Genomic DNA, 12,752 nt, shown 5'->3' with positions numbered 1-12,752 from the left:
GTACCCATTATTCTATATATTTTATAGTCTTATATAATATAATATATTTGTAGGGTTGACCAATACAAAAAGAGATGACTGGAACTTGGAAGGCAAAGAAAAATAAAAACAGATGCACGTTCGCCTAACATTAAATTTATTATTTCCACACATTGACACATTATTATTATACTGATAACATCGCCGACACTGCGCGTTAATTTCAGTAATTATTATTCAATATCACATTAGTGAACGCCGGACCGTGATTGGTCAACTCAATGAGCCGTCGCGTCGCCCGTTAATCGTCAGTCGTCACCCATTATATTTTTGTATGTACTTTTATTCTGTATTTCCGACTTCTGTATCTATGCAGTGTGCAAGTGTGCTTCATAGATAATATTCTTATATGGTGTGCTTTTATTCGTTTCCGTCGTCTCTACATCGTGATATACATAAAGCTGCTGCTGCTGTCATTATGGCCGACAATAATAAACAGTGAGTTATTTGGTATCCTACACACTAAAATGGTGCATCGTTAATTTACTGCCACCGCGGTACTGCGGTGATGCGGTGCTTAGTGTTCGCAAACCAAAAGAATACTTGTGTTTTGTACCGTGACAACTGCATTACGTCTGATGAAATCAGTATGACTGAACTTTTAAGCATTATTGTCTTACCTACTTAAGTCATATTTTTGCTTTTAATTTGTTTCATTGATTCATTCCAGTAACTCTCATCAAAACAACAACATCTGCCAGTCTCTGAATTTTTTATCTCTATTTTTATACAATTCATTAACCTGGTTTTATGTTACAATTTATCTATAAATTTTACAATTGATATACCAATGGTATTGTATTATTTATTTATATACTGAGTGATGATAAAAATAATCATATATAGTTGTTATAAATAAATATTTAAATGCAATGAAACTATAGATGACACCAAAATTTACCGTTTATAACTGTGCCATGTAATGGCCGCTGTGCAAACAGGGTTGTACAAAAAACAAACTTTTTAAAGATTTTTTTTTTATACAATATGCTTTAAACGGTTTTCAAAAATAGGTGTTTTTAAACAAAACTATTCAGTATTAAATTAAGGATACCTATTGAATATTAAAATGTAAGGTACTATAGTTGTTTTTACTTTATATTATTTAAACATAACCTACCTAAATGACTAGAAAGAACATTTATTGTAGTATGAAATTCATAGCATTATAACTTTAAACTTTTAGTGTTGAATATATTGTTTGTTAACTATTAGGTACCTAACTTATAGCTTAACATATTGTATGCGATAACTGGAATTTATTGTATTTAATACTTATAGTTCTTTCAAAGTTATAAGTTTACCTAAACATATTTTTCAAATATTATTATCATTTTTTTGTATCATTTTAAACTTTAACATAATTAATTTAATGTAGTAGGTATGAAATTATCACTTTGGTAAAAAGTTTAATTTTGTTTTTTTTTTATATATAAGTATAAAATATAAGTATAAGTAATAATGTTAACTATTAGCTTATTGTAACAAAAGACTGATGATTGATTTATATCTAAAATGTTCATATTATAAGTAATTTTATTTTTAGTTAATTAACTTATTCAGCTAATTATTACAGAATTGAAATTGATTACAATTATGTTCAAAGAAATATTCCATAAGTATTTATTATGTTTTAAATGATTATTATGATTTTGTTTTGATTATATAATGTAATATTATTAACTATTAACTAATAGGTGCCTACCATGATTAAACATTAAGTACTAGGTGAAATTAAACAAATAACAATTTTAATAAGTAAAAACAAAAAGAAATATGTATTCAATAAATAAAAACAAAATATTAATCACAATTGTTTAAACATACCTAATACTTATATAAAAATAGAAACAAATTACTAATATGAATATTTGAGATCTAATAAAATATGTTTTTATTAAAAAAAAAAACATAACAAACCTGTGTGCAGGACACTGCTATCGGTTACCACTATAATTATTTAAACTACGGCAGGTTCAATGATTATACTAATTATTTATTAAATGTTCTATATTCAATAAAACACAACCTATCAAATTAATACTTATACCCAAAATTCTTTACAAATTTGTTGCTTTAATTTATAAAAAAAATGTAAATAACATAACAACTCGTCAACGTCGCCGACGAATAGCTGCAGAGTTATTACAAGTTGAAAATGAAGTTAAGTCCACTGATTCTAGAACAAAACATCTAATTCCTAAATCTGATTCAATATCATTTAATGTTACTCCAGAAAATATTCATAATTTTAATTCAAGTTCAATTAATGCTTCAGATATTTTAGAATATTCATACTCAAATTCAGTTTTATCTAATACTTCAAATTTAAATATGGAAGCTAATGCTTCACAAAATCAAAACATTAATGCTTCGTCAATTCATGTTATTCATCATAAAAAGGATCAAGCAATAAGCTTCAAAGACTTTTTGAGAAGTTGGGCAATTCAGGAAAATATCAATGCAAGTTCTTTAAATAAACTTCTTCGTGGATTTTCTAATTATGGATTAAATGTTACATATGGCTTACCATTAGATTTTCGTACTCTATTGAATACCCCAAGGTCCACTGAAATTAGACGAGTTGAACCTGGTTTCTATTCCAATTTAGGAATAGAACAAGGGATATTGGAATACTTAAAAAACAATCCAAACATAGCAAATAATGTTATAGAAATGTTGTTTAATATCGATGGATTACCAGTCACAAAATCTGGCTCAAGTGAATTATGGCCAATTTTGAGGATTAATTATTAAAACAAACCATGTATTTTTGATAGGATTATACCACGGAAATAAAAAACCATGTGATACATTTGCCTTTTTAGAAAATTTTGTTGTAGAGGCGTCTAATTTGACACATTCTGGAATAACTTATTTAGGAAAAACTTATAGTTTTTCAATTAAAGGTTTTTGTGCTGATGCTACAGCTAAAGCCATGGTTTTAAATATCAAGTACCACACAGGGTATTCAAGTTGCACCAAATGCAATATTGTTGGTGATTACTCAGAGAGAAGAGTATGTTTTACAGAGTACATTGGTCGAAAACGATCAGATAAGAGCTTTGTTGATCATGAGGATGAAGACTATCATCAAGGATCAAGTCCACTTGAAAATATTCCTAGGTAAGGTCTTGTCAGTCAAGTTCCACTTGACTATCAACATCTTTTTTGTCTATGCATTGTGAAAAAATTATTGTTGATGTGGAATTTTGGTGATTTAGAGTACGAATACCTTTCCGTAATATTCAGTTGATATCGTCAGCATTAATACATTTGGTTAAAAATCATGTTCCAATAGAATTTCAACGAAAGCCAAGTTATGTTAAAAAATGGAAAGCTACAGAATACCGCCAATTATTATTATACTCTGGGCCAATTATTTTAAAAAATATACTAAGTAATGAAGTTTATGAGAATTTTATTACATTGCATGTGGCTATATCAATATTATGTTCAAAACGATACTGTTACCAAAAAAAAATGGTTGAATTATAAATAGAACCTAATAGAATGTTTTGTTAAACAATATGGAATAATTTATGGTAAACATAATATTAGTTATAATATCCATGGTTTACTTCATTTAGTCGATGATGTTGAAATTTATGGTTCACTACATTATTTTAGCACATTTAAATTTGAAAGTTATTTAGAGTATTTGAAGAAAAAAATACACAAAGAAGATAAACCTTTGCAACAAATAGTTCGTAGGTACACAGAATCAATAGCTTTAAATAATTTAAATAAGTTGTCCAATTCAAGTGACATCAATACATCTGGGGAAATCATCTTTATTAACACACATATGAATGGCCCTTTACTTCAAGGATGTACCAACCCTCAATACGAAAAACTGAAATTTAATGATATGACTCATAGTAAAAAACCAAAAAAATGACTGTTTCTGTGTCAAAGGGAATAGAATAATTAAAATTTTCAACATAGCTTTAAAAGATAATGATGGTGTATTTATTATTATTGGCAAAGAATACCTTAAAAAATCTGATGTGTACAAATTACCATGCCCATCATCTACTTTAGGTATTTATGAAGTGGATGACTTATCTGAATTTATTACATTGCCAGTAAAAGATATTGAATTTAAGTACTTTTCTTTCCCAATATGTTTGAATTCAACCAGAATGGCTGTAGTTCCACTCCATCACACTGAATAAAGAAATATCCTTTTGATTTAAAATGTTAATATTAGTTATATTAATTTTTATTTTCGTAGCATTTAAATTTAAACATTATCATAAGTATATTTTGTAATATATCATTATTATACTAACAATAAATTAGGGGATACTTTAGGAACATTAAACTGTTGTAAACATTTATTTTTAAAACAATACTTATTACTTGTCATTTAAACTTAAGATTATTATCATTATTTTAGATATATTTATATATATATTAAACATATTATACTATGTATAGTTAAAAGTAATAATAATTGTGAAAATGAAGGAAATTCCATTTGATTATCCTTACTGAGTAAGTTTATTTGAAAATCCCATTTGTATATATTTTAACAGGTTGACTGCCATGTGTACATTTTTTTGTACACGACTAATTCTCCATACATGTATATGCAAATATTTTTATACTGTCCAACAAATTGTAATTGATAATTTGCAAAAACTTCTTTTTTTTATAATTTTGTTTTTTTGTTTGTTACTTACTAGGCCTTTTCTAGTTAATATTTTAAAAATTTATGTTGTGTCAAATAAATGTACACGTGGCCTACCAGACCATCAACACGTTCAATGCCGCGGTCGACGGGTAGTCGACAATTTGTATAGGCATGTTTATGGCTTTATAATTTACTCGGTAATCAGAGCAATGCTTCTACTTTTATTCGTGGTTATTCAGTGTCTATTTTTCAGTGTCTATTTTTCAACGTTATATTCGGATTTTATTTTCGTTTATTTTTAGCAAAGTAATGGTTGTTTTTCCCAAGAAATAATTGAAGGCAACATCGACGCCACGGCGATTGTTTATGTTTATCGCTATAGGTATTATCTTACTTATATATAAACGAAAATAATACGAGGAATTTACGTAATAATATTATTTCGTTGCAGTTCGTTTGCAGCATGATTTTTTTTCTTCAAATAAAATGCATTGGAAAGGTCAAAATAAAAACTTGATTTAAATAAGAAATATCCATTTCCTATCTACGCTAAGTAGACAAAACTGGTCCTTGGGGCCACAATATTTAATTCCAATGTTATATCAGTACAGACGTGTACACATTTCTGTACACGAAATTTGTTTGTAAAAAAAACTCGTGTACAATATAATGTACACGAAAAGAAAAATGGTAAGTAAAGGAGTGTACACAATTTAGTACACACGGCGCCGGGTAAAACGTATCAAAAATCATAGTGGCAGTCAACCTGTTAAAACCCACTAGTTCAATTATTATTATCTTACAAATAATTATTATGTTTATTATTTTTTAGTAATTATTTAATTGTGGAATTTGAAGATAGTAGGGTCCAGTGTATACCAAAGACTTGGTTGTTTCAAAATAAAAATAATGAAAGATATTCTTGTAAATTACCGAGACCTGGTACAGATGTTCATACTGAAAACCAGTATAATAAAGCTGTGAAAAACATGACAGATCCTACAGATTTTTGGCCAGTTTGGTCAATTAAAAAAATCTTAGGTTCAAGTGGTAAGTTCAATATTATATTAGTTATAAGTAATTTCTATAATGCTATTTTAATTAATTAATAATATAATTTTTGTTGTACCCACTATTATAGACAGTTTTGAAAGAGCATTTGAAAAATTAAAAACAGTTATACAGTTCAACTATTCTGAATGCGATACTGATATTGAAGCATTGGCTAAATCTCAAAGACAAATAAGAGCCAAAAAAAAAAATAATATCTACAGTCCTGACCAGAATAAATCTTTTACTCTTCCGCATAAAGGTATTGTGTGATTACTTATTCATTAAACATAGGTGTTCGCGCCAAGCAATTAACGCTTATCGCGGGACGCAAGTCTGCGCTACGGCGACATCGTTCCTCCTCTTCCGTCCACTCATCTTCTCTCCTTCGTGCCGTTATTGAAATGTAAAAACGATTATTATAATTGGATTATTGTTATAATTTTTGATATATCTTTGTGTTTTGTCTTATAAATTATCTGTCGGCCTTTTGCCTCAGATAGTATTATAATATTATCAATAGTAGATTTGTACCTTTTTTGTTTACATTCAGCGGCCAACGCCCTTATTATCATTATTGTTTTTATTCAATTATTATTATTTTTCGTGTTCTTTTTTTTGTTCCGTTGTTACAGCGTCCATACTTTGATATATATATTTTTTTTATGATCCGCTCATATAGCGATCTATAATATTGCTATTATAAACAATTTATACTTTGTGATCTGCTAATACAGCGATCCGTGATTTTTATGTGTGGCCCGCTATTAAAGCGAGTACCACAAAATATTCATTTATTTATTGTATATTTTATAGTGCACACGGTTGCTCAATTAGTATTATTTTTATTATTATATTGTATGGTGCTATAAAATATCTGAGCTGCTGAATAAAGATACGCTCTCCAACAAATCGTAAGTCTTTACTTTTCTTGCTATTCTCGTCGTCATCCTTGGGAGGTCGTTGTTGTCAACGTCGGTGCCGTCAGATTCCGCGCGTAAGTCCGCCAGCAACGTAGGTACATACGTTGTGTGAGAGGCTGCCCTAGGTCGTCAGGTCGACTTCATGGTACTACTGCGACCACATCGGTGCCATTAGTAGCTGCCGCATAAGTCCGCCAGCACCGTGCATACGGTGTGTGAGAGGTCGCCCCAGGTCGTCCAGGTCGATGTATGCCAACAGCGTCAATCAGTGGGTCGTCTCAAGACTGCAATAGGGTTAAGGTAGTTGTTAAGAATCATCCCTATTATTGTGAGCTCTGTGGTCATTGCACCAAACCGAATCGGCCACAGAGACCCCCTCCCCATAACTAGCCTGCACCTTGCTCACTCCTTTAATAGTTCCTTTCCGTCGTCGTCGGTGTCGTCGTGGTGCGTAGAATTGCCTACCCACCAAACATTAGGCGAAAGCACATATGGTTGCCTACCTATGACAAGAGTAGGCGGTAGGGGTGACATAGGCCAAACTCATTAACCACCTCATAACAAAATCGTTTCTCGGGCATCACCGAGTGGTCCTTCGGGTGTTACGGTCAAATTCTAGGGCGTAAACAATAGGCATCTGAATACTATTCATCTATAGTAATATCCACTCACATGACTAGTAATTCATATTAAATTTTAGATGGCACTACAAGCAGCAATATTGTTTATCCTGATATACCTTCACCTAGTATGTTTCAAGAACCACTTTCTCAATTAAACAAAATTAATTTAATACCATTTAATGGTATTGATTTTTTTTTTTATAGAATGTGAGTTTTACACAAAATCTGTTTATAAGAAAATTTAACACTCTGGAAACTTCAAGTAGTGATATATCCAAAAATTCATCTCAAGATGCAGCATGCCGTACTTTATTCACAGACAAATCACATTCTACAGTGAACAAAAGTAACCTAATAATGTTTAAAATAGCATCACTATAAATGTCTTAATACTAATCATTTGTTTTATAATTGTATGAAAGAAACAAACAATAGGAAAGATGCAAAAAGCATTGATTTAGTTAAACACCCTACTCATGGTATATTCTCTGACGAATCACCTTCTCCAGTGAACAAAGGTAACCTAATAATGTTTAAAATAGCATCACTATAAATGTCTTAATACTAATCATTTGTTTTATAATTATTGTATGAAAGAAACAAACAATAGGAAAGATACAAAAAGCATTGATTTAGTTAAACGCCCTACTCGTGGTATATTCTCTGACGAATCACCTTCTCCAGTGAACAAAGGTAACATTGTAACATTTAACTATGATGCTATATTATAATGTGCTGATATCAGTTACTCTAATTAAATCTTGTTAAATAAATGTTTTATTATTTTTTTTTTTGGTATATTTATAGGGATAAAAATGAAGCAATTTAGTGCATTGATGAAAAGTATCTTAGAAATTAAAGCTCAGAATCGTCTTATCATCTCCAACCAAGAGCGTATTTTCAATTAATTAGCAGTTAATGATAGTAATAATTGCCCTAGTAATTCACTCGATAAAGAATATTCTATTCATTACAAAAAATTTCCATTAAAAAACAATGATGATCTTGATTATATTGAAGGCCTTTTGAAAGATGATTTATTTTACCAATACTTAGTAAGATAACTTAAAACTAATATCTACTAACTGAATTTTATTATATAAATTTATTTAATTGTGTAAATTGCAGTCAAAAATTATTTCAATGTATGGTGGATTAGATATTGTTACTTTTGTCAAAACTTGTTTGGACAATTTATTCACGAACTCTGTGGGAACAAGTATTACAATTACTGGAAAAATAAATAAATGTTTTGGAAATGAACCAAAACTGTCTATGAAAACCTTGAAATTATTCAATGTTATTTGTGGTAATAATTATTAAAGATGGTGAAATTGTGTATTATAATATATAAGATTTCATCATTTCACAGAAACTGGAAGAAATAAATTTCCCAACAACTACACAGATGATATTGTTATTAAAACAACAAGTAGTTGGCTACGTTATTCCAAAGAAAGACTGGAAAGGAAAGAGACTAATGCCTAAGAAGTTTTAGTTAATTGTTAATAGTTATTTATTATTCTTAAAGTACTTAAAGGTTTAAAGTTTTTTTTTTTTTTTTTAAATTTAAGTGTTATAGTTATACAGGAACAGACTAATTTTATATTATGTACATTGTTACAAAATATGATAAAAAAAAAATTATACATATGAAAATATTGTTAATTGTTATATAATATAAAGAAACTGGCTACAATTTAGTATATATTTTCTTATTTATCTAAAGTTTATAAAAAAAAGAGTGAACAATTACTATGTTAAATACTATCCTTAACTATTTAAGACTGAATTTGAATAAAAACTGTTGCTAATATATAAATGTAGGTATAATTATAGTTATAATGCATTCATATATGATATATATATATTTACAATATGTATATAATTTTGAGTTTAGCCTCCCAAAATAAGACAACTTCTGATCTCTATCTTGTGTACAGCACCCAATTGTTGTGTTATTACTTATTAATAATAATATTGAGTAATCCACAGTTGTGGATTACTCAATGTTGAATAAAGCTAGTCCTGAAATTTAAGCAAATTATGTCTCATTGGATAACCAAAGGATTGATTTGGGATTGAAAATAGTATCTTAGGAATGCCTAAACATTATATGCAAAGGTAATCCGAAACAGGATTGCCATAGGACAGGACATCAGGAATATAACTGGTGTAGTATTGGATTTCCCATTACTTACCCAATACTCCTGTTCCGGATTACCGGGGATCTCCTTGGGTAATTCTAGTGCCATGCGGGTTATAAGACGGAGACAACGCATGTGACATCCTCTTAATGCTTTATTCTAATAAAAATAAATATGAAGATTCTAATACTTTTTTTAGTATAAATCAAATTTTATTTATAAGTTAATATTTTCTAAATTATAGAGTATTTTACCAGGTAAAATTTTTACTAAAAATGTGAATACAATTGTATGTTAATTTTATGTTTTAATGTAATAGTATAGAAACTTGAGTTGCTCAGAACCGGAGGAAAATCTGCTAAACATATGATCCAAAAAATAATGAAAAAAGTGTTTTCCGATTCTGTATTAAAAGATTTCACATATTTTGGATTGAGAAATAAATATAATTTTTCAACATTATTGATCAACAAAGTTATTTTTGGTAATAATAATACTGGAATTATTAATTCTAAATAATAATTATAATAATGTATTTTAGATACTATACAGCAATCAAAATTCAAAATCATAAAAAATTATGAAATAATATCAATCATTGGAAAATGGTTAACAACAGCTAAAGCCAGAATTGAAAATAAAAAAACAAGCAAAAGATGCCAGTAACTCTTTACAAACAGAAGAAACACTATTATAATGTTCATAATATTTTCCTAATAGTTAGAATATAAAAAATCTAAATCACACTTATTACTTCTTATTTATTGTAATAATATTATTTTTGACTTCATGTTCCCTATTTATGATTCTTGTTGAAAAACTATTATGTTAATGTACATATTATATATATATACTAATTGAGTTTATGTTTTTATAATACTTATATTAAATTTATGATTAAAAAATATATATATTATGTACCATATTAAAATAAAATTAAAAGAGATATTTACTAAATATAAATAAATTGATATCAGACTAATATTTGAACATAATTATTCCAATTATAAATTATATTTAAAGAATGTGATATTCACAAAATAAAAAGAATTTAATATTTCTTTGCTATTACCATTTAAATATCATTTGGATATTTTATGTTGTTTATGTGAGAAATATGAAAAGTTGGTTCATAAGACATCTGTACAATATCCTTATAATATCAAAAAATACGCCAGAGACATAGTACAGATATTAAATTAATATTAAAAACACAGTGAGGATATTCGGTGGATATTTTTATGATATGATTATGCTGTATGGGATCTGGGTTGATCTCTAGAACAATTGGTGGAGTTGTAGGAATTGGAGTATTCATAAATTCTACCAAGGAAGACTCTATGTCATTTTTACGTTTCTTTGTAGAATTCTGTTTATAGCGAGGAGGGCATTCTGATCCATCTAAATCTAAGCTACTGTAATGTGACTCTTGATGGTCCACTGAATCTTACTGGTCCAATAGTGCTTCATGATCTAAGCTAGACTGAGTATTGGTTGTGGCACCAACAGTTTGTAAGAATGACAACTGTTGTGCATAAATGTACCGTCTCCCAGTATTAGCAGCTTGTCCCGATTTACATTTTTTTCTCACTTTTAGTATAGTGATCTTTAATGTTCTTCCACTTTTGAATGAATTCAGTGCCTGAAAAAACATGTATATGTACAAGTAATTAGGTATTGAAAATTTTATTAATCTATAATAAATAATAATATTTAATTGATATTTTATAAGTATATTAACCTTTTTATGAATATTCAAAGATTGTCAATTTGCTTTTTATTTATTGTTTAGGTACTTAGGTAGTGGAAGTGATAAAATCGATCTACACCTAACGTACAGACTTGGACACACAACGATAGGAAAAATATTAAGAACAATTTGCAATGCTCTTTGGGATTGTTTACGAGAAGTCTTTTCCAGAATTTACAGAAAATCGTTGGAGAGAAATTGCAGAGGGTTTTGAAAAATACAGACAGTTTCTTAATTGTTTAGGTGCCATAGATGGGAAACTTGTACGAATAAGAAAGCCAAGAATAATTTGGTCCCTTTTCTATAATTATAAAAATTTTTTTTCAATTGTATTATTGGCGATTGTAGACGCAAAATACAATTTAATTTACATAGATGTTGGGGCATTTGGAAAAGAATCGGACAGCACTGTATTCGAAAGGAGAAATTTGTATGAACAACTTGAAAATAATGAGTTACATTTTCCAAGGGGCAAACCTCTCCCAGGAACTGTAAGTCCAAATATGCCCTACACGTTCGTTGGTGATGTAGTAAACCACCGTTTCAGCAGGAAAACGGCGTTCCAAAGTCCAGGCTGCTAGATCAACACCACGCCACCTGAATAGGCCACTAACGCCGACACCTCATTGGATGGTGCCGATCAACTACGCATCACGCCATTCCTATGACGTCAATAGCTCTTCCTTCTTTCCTGGCATGTCTCATATAAATAGGGGCCCTGTTTCACAAAGTCTTTAGAAGTAGTTATCCCAGCTTTCAGTACTTGTGGGTCGCGGACTAGTATCAGCCGCATCGCCGCCCACGCTAAAGTACTTAATCCCCAGTCATAGTGCAAAACATAATTAATCTCCGGCAGAATTAACATTCTACCGACAAAATTCTAAGTAGTAAATTAAATATATAAAATTGTGTAATAAACAAATGTTTCATAACTTATAATTGTGTTAACGTATTATTATATCCAAACTCACTACCGTCTTCCGATCCAGAGTACCGACATGTACGTGCCTTCGTCGTAAAAGAAGTGTGCAGTAACCAATCAGGTGAGAGTGACGGGTTACTACATAAAATTTGGTGTCAGGTGTGGGGTACGCTTCATCAAACGAAAAATTTTCGAGTCCATCGAAAAAAGTACTTTGAGACCCACCGACGAAACCACATTCACGACAACAGAACATTCAAGCAAGGTCAGTTAAAGGACGACGGCAGAGCATTCAACCCAGGTCCATTCAAGGAGGACAGCAGAGCATTCAATTCAAGGGCAGTCCAGGAAGGACGTTTTCAAACAAAATCAATTTTTCACGGGCAATCAGTATGAAATAAAAAAGATTAAATAAATGAATAAAACTTTATTTCAAACCATAAAAGATTAATAATATTATTCTGAATCTGAAATTCTGCATTAATGTTATTATGCTATCATTTTTAAACAAGAGTGATAATGCACTGATAATAATAATATTGATCTAGTGTAGTTGTCCCAACGTTCATAGAATACACCGACCGCTCTGATAAACCTAGTTTAACTATCCGTAGTTTAAACTACCATTGAACAACATAGCAAATTTTAAACTCAGTTTA

General features: G+C 29.6%; 1 pseudogene; it reads left to right on the top strand.

The window, feature by feature from the left end:
- Window positions 1-8,110: 8,110 nt before the first annotated feature.
- Window positions 8,111-8,762, top strand: LOC132933861 (uncharacterized; annotated as a pseudogene).
- Window positions 8,763-12,752: the final 3,990 nt, after the last annotated feature.

The sequence above is a fragment of the Metopolophium dirhodum genome, chromosome 1, assembly GCF_019925205.1.
Source record: "Metopolophium dirhodum isolate CAU chromosome 1, ASM1992520v1, whole genome shotgun sequence".
Lineage (NCBI taxonomy): Eukaryota > Metazoa > Arthropoda > Insecta > Hemiptera > Aphididae > Metopolophium > Metopolophium dirhodum.
The sequence above is the reverse complement of the archived record's forward strand: the minus strand, read 5'-3'. Positions and strand labels throughout refer to the sequence as shown.